At 46.1% G+C, this 9,197-nt stretch overlaps 1 pseudogene; it reads left to right on the top strand.

Annotated features, from left to right (window-relative positions):
- The first annotated feature begins 1,858 nt into the window (after positions 1-1,858).
- LOC144128242 (uncharacterized) lies at positions 1,859-7,604 on the top strand (annotated as a pseudogene).
- The last annotated feature ends 1,593 nt before the right edge of the window (positions 7,605-9,197 follow it).

Below are 9,197 nucleotides of genomic sequence, written 5' to 3'. Positions count from 1 at the left end.
CTGCCAACTGAGCTTCGGCGACGGCTGTCCAATCTGCTGCTCTCGTGGGTGTTTGTTTATTGGGTGTAAGCGAACCTTGAGAGTGTTCACCAGCGCCACCCTCCATAGCGGCGGACGTAGCACGTCCTGCATTACCGTGAGTGCGACATGGAATGTCAACAAACGGCGAGGGCGGAAACTGTGCGAGAACCGTCTTATGCTACCTATTGCGTCAAGACTGCCAGAACCGAGGCCCACGATGGGGATCAGGACCCTTCCATGATCCGGACGCCCCCTTCAAGTCGTGACGCCAGCCTTCAGCGCTTCGCACCCGAGGATGAGCCAGCAGCTCAGCGAGCCAGCCGATGTCTCCAGGGAGAGGAGCCTGAGTTCGGGACCCTGCCGGACCGCACCAGACAGCGAAAAGACGCTGCTACGAGCACCGCAACCTCGCCGAAGATGACAGCGATCATATTGCAACAGCCGCGGGTGCCGCCAACTTTCAATGAATCCCTAGGCGAAGACACCGAAGAATGGCTAAACAAATTTGAGCGCGTGGCATCATTCAACAAGTGGGATGATGCGGCAAAAAATTGACACGTATTTTTCTCATTGGATGGCTCCACGGATGGCTCCACACGCACGTGGCACGAAAACCGCGAGTCGTCCCTAACGACATGAGAGCTATTCAAGAGGTAACTATTGAAGGTATTCGCCATGGTCGTGGAGAAAGAGCCGATGGACTCCTCGAGTCCAGGATTGAGCTTCCGAATGATCCCGTCCGTGGTTACGTCGAAGAGATGAAGCGCCTATTTCGCCGCGCCGACACCGTGATGACCAGGAAAAGAAAGTTCAGTTTTTAATGCTCGGCGTAAAAGAACAATTCTTTGGCAGCCTCGTCCGCCAGCTGCCAAAAGCAGTCGACGAATTCGTGCAAGAAGCATGCACGATCGAGAAGACCCTCCACACCCGGGCTAGGCAATACAACCGCCTTTTCTCTGTTCGTGCAATCCGTTCGGACAAGGCGGCCACCACCAGCGACAACTTGCGGGAAGTAATACGCGAAATCGTCCGAGAGGAGCTACGGTGATTACTGTCATCTTCCCCACAGCCGCAAGCAGTGACTCTGATGTATGTGGAAAGGGAAGAAGTGCAACAAGCACTTGGCACCCAGACGGCCACAGAACCCCAGGCCATGACCTACGCCGCTGCAGTAAGAACTCCTTAGCCCCAACGACAACCCCTACGTCCTCCCCGAGATGAACCACTTGTTCCACAACGCCGCCTGCCAGCCCCCGACCGCCCAGCCTATGACCGACGCTCAAGCCACCAGAAATGCGACGCCTGGAGGACTTCCGACAACCGACCGTTGTGCTTTAATTGCGGTGAGGCCGGACATATTAGACAGTTTTAGCTGTGCATACGCAAGCGCTTGCGTACGCAAAGCGCTACGGCGCTGCGTGCGCTACGCTGTCCGCTCCGAAGTATAGTTTTAGCTGGGCGTACGCTAACAGCGGGTAACAGCGACTGTGTGGATCTACCTTACAAGTTGAAATATTGCGCCAGCGTGTTATGCCGCGCCATCTAGTGCAAATAAATGAAAATAATTTTGCTTAGTTCAGTCGATTGAAGCCGTGCCAAGGCGCGGCCATAGCCGACTACCTGGAAGTTCCGTTGTACCGCCGATACGCAGTGACGCGTTTAATTTGAGCGATTCGAGTCCGACGTGATTTACATACTCAGGATGCCTTATAGCATCCTGTATAACCATCATGTCGCGTCGATGTTGGCGTGGGAGGAAATCGACGACCTCATGTTATCAAGAAAAAACTGATGGCTTCTAAAAGGCGATTATTCATTAGAAGACATCGAGTACGACATGAGGCGCCGGAGGGAGCACGAACTCTTGAAGTATCGTTCGCGGCACGGGCTCCTAGATATTGATAGAATCGACAGCATGCTATTCAAGCAGGAGTTTAGATTCGAGAAGGAGGACGTAGACGATTTATTGAGGGCATTGTCCATGCCGGAACGAATTGTAAGTGCAGAGCGAGAGGTCGTGCCAGGCGGCGATGCGCTATGTCTTGCGCTTCGACGCCTGGCATATCCAAACAGGTGGTGCGACCTACAGCGGATATTCGGGCTGCATCCGTCCGTTATATCTAGCGTGGCGTCATAATTAATCAGTCATATCGAAAAGACTTTTCGACGTTTGCTGACAGACTGCAATAATCACCTGTGGCTGACAACTACCTGCCTCCAGGAATTCGCAGACGTAAGTCACCGTTTTTTTTTGCCTGTTTGTACTGCACTATTCGTAAATATCATGTGCATTTCCAGGAAACCTTTACGCAATATATATAAAAAAAAGGAAGTTGAAGCAGTCTACGCGTTATACGCTGAACTCAATTATGGCCTTATTTTTTTGGTGCGTTAATTTTTTTATTTTATTTTAATGAGGGAAGTGGCTAAAGGAGGCAGTGAAATTAGCTGCGCATGTTAACAGGCAGTGCATGAAATTATCCTGGTTACCTCTGTGGCAAGCACTAATCAGGGGTCATTTCTGGAGATATCATAAAGCTTCGTTCAAGGTCTCACCAGACAAAATAAGCATTCCAGCACAAAGACAGCATCTGTCACACGGGCACTCTAAAGGCACTTTGAACTAATGCTCCTTTACTCTCCCAAAGGAGCACTAATTCAAGGGAGTTCGTCCGTGCTACACGGTCGCGGAACGACCTTCGCAAGAAGTTGTTAGCGCCCTAATCGGCGAAAAGCGTTAATAAAATTGCAAACCTCACTGCACATGTAAATACCGAAATGTCACATTTTTTAGTAAATTAGTTTTATAACCGTATTATGTTAAAGCAACGCAGTTTTAACTGCAATAATGAGATCATTTTCCAAGTGCAGAGCATAACATCACAGTGCTGGCCGCACTGAGCCCAACTCGCTCAGTCTGGCTCAGGCTCAGCTTCGTTCTTGGGTTGTGAACTATCTTATGAACTACTAATCTTATGAAGTGAATTTATAAAATGAAAATTGAACATTTATTTTCTCAATTTATTTATGCTGTTAACTCGCTTGGAGAGAGAGTACTCCCTTGAAGCCTGAAAGGACGAACTCGAGCTGCCTTGTTTCGAAGCTCCTTTGAGCTAGGTGTCCTTTGGCGCATCCGTGTGGCAGCGCGCGTTCGTCCTTAGAGTAATGGAGCATTACTTCAAAGTACCTTTACAGTGTCCGTGTGACAGGGGTATTAGACTGTAACTTTGTTTTGCTTTCGGCTGCGACAGACGTGATAACAGGGTAGGTCAGCCATTTTAAGTAAGCCTTTAATTTATAATCCACACTTCGTATTGAAAGTTGGGCAGCAGTAGTGTAGTGTATGCGCACTGTTCTGTGGCTCAGCAAGGTACTACTGAAATGACTGCCTGCATTAGCCTAGGAAGTTTTTATGAGCACACACCAATGTAAACCATGCAACCTATTGCAGATAATTCTTGTGCAAACCTAGCTTTGAGCTGACTTCTGTTCCTAGTCTAAGGACAATGTAAACAAAACGTGCATGAGTGCTTTCATTGGTAATGCTGGCAGAGAGAAAACTGCCTGTGAGGAAATCATATATTTTGAAATAGACTTCAGGAAAGTTATACTAAACAGGTAGACAGCGTCACGGCACTGTTTATCTCTCCTGTGTTCTGTACCTGTGCTCTGTTTCAGAACGATGCACCAATCGACCGACTAGTCAATATTCTTAAAAAAACATGCAGTAACCAATAGTAGTGCATACATAATAAGACAGTGATTACTCATCAGCATCCACCCAAGCGCAGCTATATGGGTGACCCAAGTGCAGCTATATGGGTGACCCAAGTGCAGCTGTATGGGTGCAAAGGAAAGCTGTACAGCTTCCACAGGAACTTCGTAGTCAAAGAAAAATGCATCCTGGTCCCGGGTTTGAACCCAGAACCACCGCTTCACCAGAGCAGTCGCTGTGCCAACTGAGCTAAACAGGGATGCTATCCTATCACCTTGAGAGGTTCCTTTCACCTTGTGGATTCCCCTAAACATTGGACCATCCCTATTGCATACAATGCGGTATAAGAATTCATGCACGTCTACCCATAGATAGGTCTGCCAAGGTTGTATAGCTGGCTACAGCTTATAACAGTGGATGATAGAGTTGTGGAAGAAGTGCCATAATGTACTGAAGAATGCCAAGGTTACCCAAAGTGAATATAAGCTCGACCTCTGGCCCATTTATGGGTGTTTTCATACTTTGTCTGTTTTGGTAAATAGATGCCTCAAGCTGTTTTCTCTCTTCGGCTGATGTGTGTTTCCGCACACATTGCAAGCAATACTGACATTTTATGCTAGAAGTGTGCTGCGAAATTGACTTCACAACTAGTAATTTAATAAACGGATGTCATAGTCACAGAGGTAGTCAGTGAAATGCATGTAATTATGACTTGACTGCAGATTTAAAGAGTGTTTCCTTCTATGAACAGTGATGTTGTTCTGCTTCCTTACACTGTTTTCCTCTTCCAGGCCGTGAAAAGCAAAGATGCTTCCTTGCCGAATTGCTGGGCCTTCATTAATGGAACAGCTCGGTCTATATGCCAGCCTCAGAGGAACCAGCGAGCATATTTTTATGGGCCATAAGAGGGTACATTGCGTCAAATACCAATCACTGATGCGCCCCAAGGGCATTGTGTGCCAGTTGGACGGAACATATCCTGGAAGACGGCATGATACAGGTTGGTTCCTTTGTCAACATGAAAGGAGCAGGTTATATTGGTCATCTTTAGGATCAACATTAACCACTAATGTGAGGGTTTTTGTGATGTTCACACTGTAGTGATGTGCATCACAGCAGTATAGCTGTAGTTTCTTCAAATGTATAGCTGCATGCATAACATATGAAAGGAAGGCACCAGTGTACATCTTAATTTGCCGTCAATGTAGCTTTCAATATGCACTGATGACTTGACATAACATTTTATTTGTTAACATTTTAGCCCCCTGAGTTCTTAAGAAGGTGAGTGAAAGCAAAAATACATTGCAGGCAACCTAAAAGGCCTGTTATGTAATCAATAATTTGAGACTTCCTTTTCGGATTAACCAATAATGCACAAGCATTGCACCTGCTATTTCCATTTTTTTACAAACTAAAAATGCCAGATTTGCACTTTCTTCATTGTTATCTCTGACAGACCTGTGTGTGCTACAGCTGTGTATTGGCACTTTATAGCCTAGTTTGTCCTCAAACCTGTCACCGCTGAAAATTAAGTCGGTTTTCTTGCGTTTGTGGAGCAATCCTCGAATTGCACAGCACCTGTGCCTGTGCATGGTGAGCTGTTCCAAGACTGTGCTTCATCAAGATGGCTGCCCATGCACACTTGATCCTCATCTGCACGGTTGCCCAGTAGCACGATGCATTGTGCTGTATTTTTCCTTACAAGATGCAGGCATGGGTTTCTGTTTCGGTTTGAAAAATACAGGGTACTAAGCCGCTAATGGCTGTTCTGTATCATCACAGACTTCCACTCTGGTCGTTAATTTATACCCGCATCACGTGGGCACATCTAAAATGTTGTTTAGTTGAGGACCCCATGTTCCACGTGGGCACATCTAAAATGTTGTTTAGTTGAGGACCCCATGTTCTTTTGTAATTGAGCTCAGAAGCTGCGGCAAGTACATGGCAAACTCTATGGCCATCAAAGGTTCCATTATCTCATATCAAGCTGTTGTGGCACCACTGTTGCCGTGAATAGGTTAAAATGAAATCCATATTTACTGCAGTACTATGATTTGTTCCTAAACTAAATTTCGTGTCCCGGACTAACTGTAATAGCTGTGTGGCACTTTTAAGCAAGCACGTGCTGGGCGTATTTGTCCAACTGCCAAAATTATATTTGCTGCAGCATTTTGGGGGCTGGCGTACCTTCTTTATGAAAAAAAAGTTCTGTATTTAAAAGCCGAGCAGTTTTTCAGTATTCTATTGTTCAGATTTTATTCCACTACATGTAGCTTCCCACATCCCAGAGTGCACACTGGTGCAGCTGAAAGAGTTTGAAGTCTTTATAGAGTTCAGCACTTGTTTTTTGGCTTGACAGATTATTGACTTGATGCCATTGCAGCTGCCCATCTAGTAGCACTCCTTTCGTCGTTAAGTCATTATTCTGTTGGTCCGAAGGCTGTAAAAGTGCCCATGTGACGGGCATAAGTTTAACAAATATATATAGAATCTGCCAAATCGCCAAATACCCAGCACATGTTATATCGTAACTAGTTTCATGAACGCACATGAATTTGTGAGTGCGGCACCAAGAAATAAATATGTAGAAGCATTGTCCTATGAAATACATATGAAGCTTTGTGTTCTTCTTGGTTCACCTCATGGCACCAACTTGTTTAGCATAGCAGTTTTCTCTTTCTCTGTATCGTTCCAATTTCAGTATATGTACTGTCGTGAGCAAAAGTGGTATACTCTGCTCGGCGCGTGGCGGAGCGAGCGAAAACTGCATCGTAATACCATCTACAGGCGACGTCTGGGGTCGAGACAGGCGATCAGGAACCCTTCCTAGTCTGCAGGCATGTCGCCTGACTCGCTTGGTTGCAACACCCTGCAGCACGCCGAAATACCGAGCATCGCCGCTGTAGGAGCGATCCAGGGATCTTCCGCTTAGTTTTCTTTTTGTTTTTGCTGCGCTTTCGGTAGATATATGCTGGCGCGCCGCTCCATGACTGCACAAACTTTTTGCGCCCTGGATCGCTCCTACAGCGCCGATGCTCGGCATTTCGGCTGCTGTAGGGCGTTGCAACCAAGCGAATCAGGCGGCATGCCTGCAGATTAGGAAGGGTTCCTGATCGCCTGTCTCGACCACAGACGTCGCCTGAAGATGGCATTGCGATGCAGTTTTCGCTCGCTTTGCCACCCACGCGCCGAGCACAGTATACCACTTTTGCTCACGACAGTACTTTGCGAGGCCCATCTACTGGGCGATGTCAGTACACGTTAAAGAACCCCAGGTGGTCGAAATTTCCGGAGCCTTTCACTACGGCGTCCCTCATGCCTGAGTTGTTTTGGGACATTAAAGCCCCTAAACCACAGCAATTTTCGGTAGCTCACATTCCTTTTTATCCTTGCTTGCTTTTAAGAGAATCTGCAGTTAGATCCCTAATGTGTCCTTAGGTTCCTCGAAGGAGATATTATAAATTTGAAAACATTTAGCCCATTACTAACTTAAGCAGGTATTCATAACCCTGTGTATTGTTCATGAGAGCCTCAGCCAATCATGTGCCATTAAACCTGATGCAATTTTCCTTACGTGATGAAGTACACAGTAAGGTATTTATCATGGCGATGTTCAAGAGCTCTCCTGAAGCGAAGTTTATGGAATGAAAAAAAATATTGAATGGATTTTGCCCTTTTTCTGGTTCAGTGCATTTCATTTATGTACCCCTGTGATTCATGATATCTCTCTATTGCAATCGTTTGTGCAGGAATCCTTCGACAGTATTACTTGTACAGCAAGTTAGAGAGGCTGGTGGGGGGCCGAAACTACGTGATCTACGGCGACCCAAGCATACCCACTGCAACAACATCTGATGAAACCGTATAGCGGCAACTTTCTGACCCCTCAGAAGCTTGCGTTTAACAGTGGTATGAGCCATGTACGACAAGCTGTAGAGTGGGGATTTGGTAAATTTGTGGCAGAGTTTGCATTTTTGGACTTTAAAAAAACCAAAAACTCCGACAACAAGTTGCTGAGGTGTACAAGGCAGGAACTATTCTGCCCAACTGTCATACATGCCTATACGGCAGGCAGGTGGCATATTATTTTGCTCTGAGCCCCCCTTATTTGCACGAGCACCTAAATCGTTATTGCACCCACTGAAAGACGATTCCATGCCATTGTCGGCTCAAGAAACTGTCGAATTAACAAGGATGGAAGCCTCATGGTTACAATCTCAACACTACAAGCTGCCAACCGCCTTCTTGCAGTCACTACATTGGTTGGAGTAATTGTGGAGGCCCGTGTACTTCACTCATACATGGCTAATTATGGAACAATACACGATGTGCCAATCACGTACTGAAATGAAGACCTACAAGAGTACCTACGAGACTTAGGCGTCATCTCAGCAAGGCGGCTCACCGCTCACGTTCCTGAAAATGGTGGCAAGATCAGAGAGATACGTTGTAGAACATTTATCTTGGAACCTCGGCTTCGACTCCTGGAATATTACAATTCTTCCTGGATGACTGGTGAGATCCCCACAGAATGGAAGCTGGCAAAAATTGTGCCTATTTTGAAGCCTTGTAAGCAGCCAACAAGCTGCGCATCCTTCCGGCCCATCGCTCTACTGAGCTGCGTAGGTAAGCTAATGGAGCGAATGATCTGCAAACGCATCACCTGGTTTCTTGAAAGCTGCAATGAGTACCCCCAAGAAATGAACCGGTTCCGTGGAAACAGGTCTGCGACTGATAATTGCCCTCGTCTCATCAGTGTAAGGGTACCTTCATGCTGGGTGGACTGCCATTTTCCTTGACAGCCCTGCGTTTGCTGACGAGCGTGCATACTATGAGCAGTGCCTGGAAAAGCTCCCCTCAGTGTCTCTAACAACGGGCAGTACTTCAGGTCCCTTAACCAGCCCTCGGCAAGTGAGATATGCAATGAACTTTTCGTTTGCATACTTAAAGGAAGTCGGACATCTCGACAAGCTCCAATTTCATATAGCATGTTGCTCATGCATTTTTCTCGCAGAACTTTGTTAGGCCATTTATCAAACTTTGCACCTCATCATTTCATATGTTACATCATTTCTCGCCGATGCCCCTTAGTAGGAATTTAATCACCACATTTTATGTTCTCCACCCTTTTTTCTTTCACTAATTTAACCTTTCTTGCGCTCCTCTCCCTCTGTCTATACCTTCCAAATTCCCTTCCCCACGCAGAGTAGCATGCCACCGATTTTTACACCTCTGCTAAATTCTCTGCCATTTCATCGGTTTCTCTCTCTCTCATGCCATTGTTCTAAGAGCCAGAACATGCAGCTGAACTTGTGTACATAGAGGATGCTCATTTTCTTTTTAATTCCATGCAAATGAATGCTTTCAGTCATTTTTTTGTAAAAAAATACATTAATTCTATTTTATTTATTTTGCTGAGCACTTTTTACATAATGCTGAACACTGCTTGCTGCTGAGCTGC

This window comes from Amblyomma americanum, chromosome 1 (assembly GCF_052857255.1).
Source record: "Amblyomma americanum isolate KBUSLIRL-KWMA chromosome 1, ASM5285725v1, whole genome shotgun sequence".
In the NCBI taxonomy this organism is placed as follows: domain Eukaryota; kingdom Metazoa; phylum Arthropoda; class Arachnida; order Ixodida; family Ixodidae; genus Amblyomma; species Amblyomma americanum.
The sequence above is the reverse complement of the archived record's forward strand: the minus strand, read 5'-3'. Positions and strand labels throughout refer to the sequence as shown.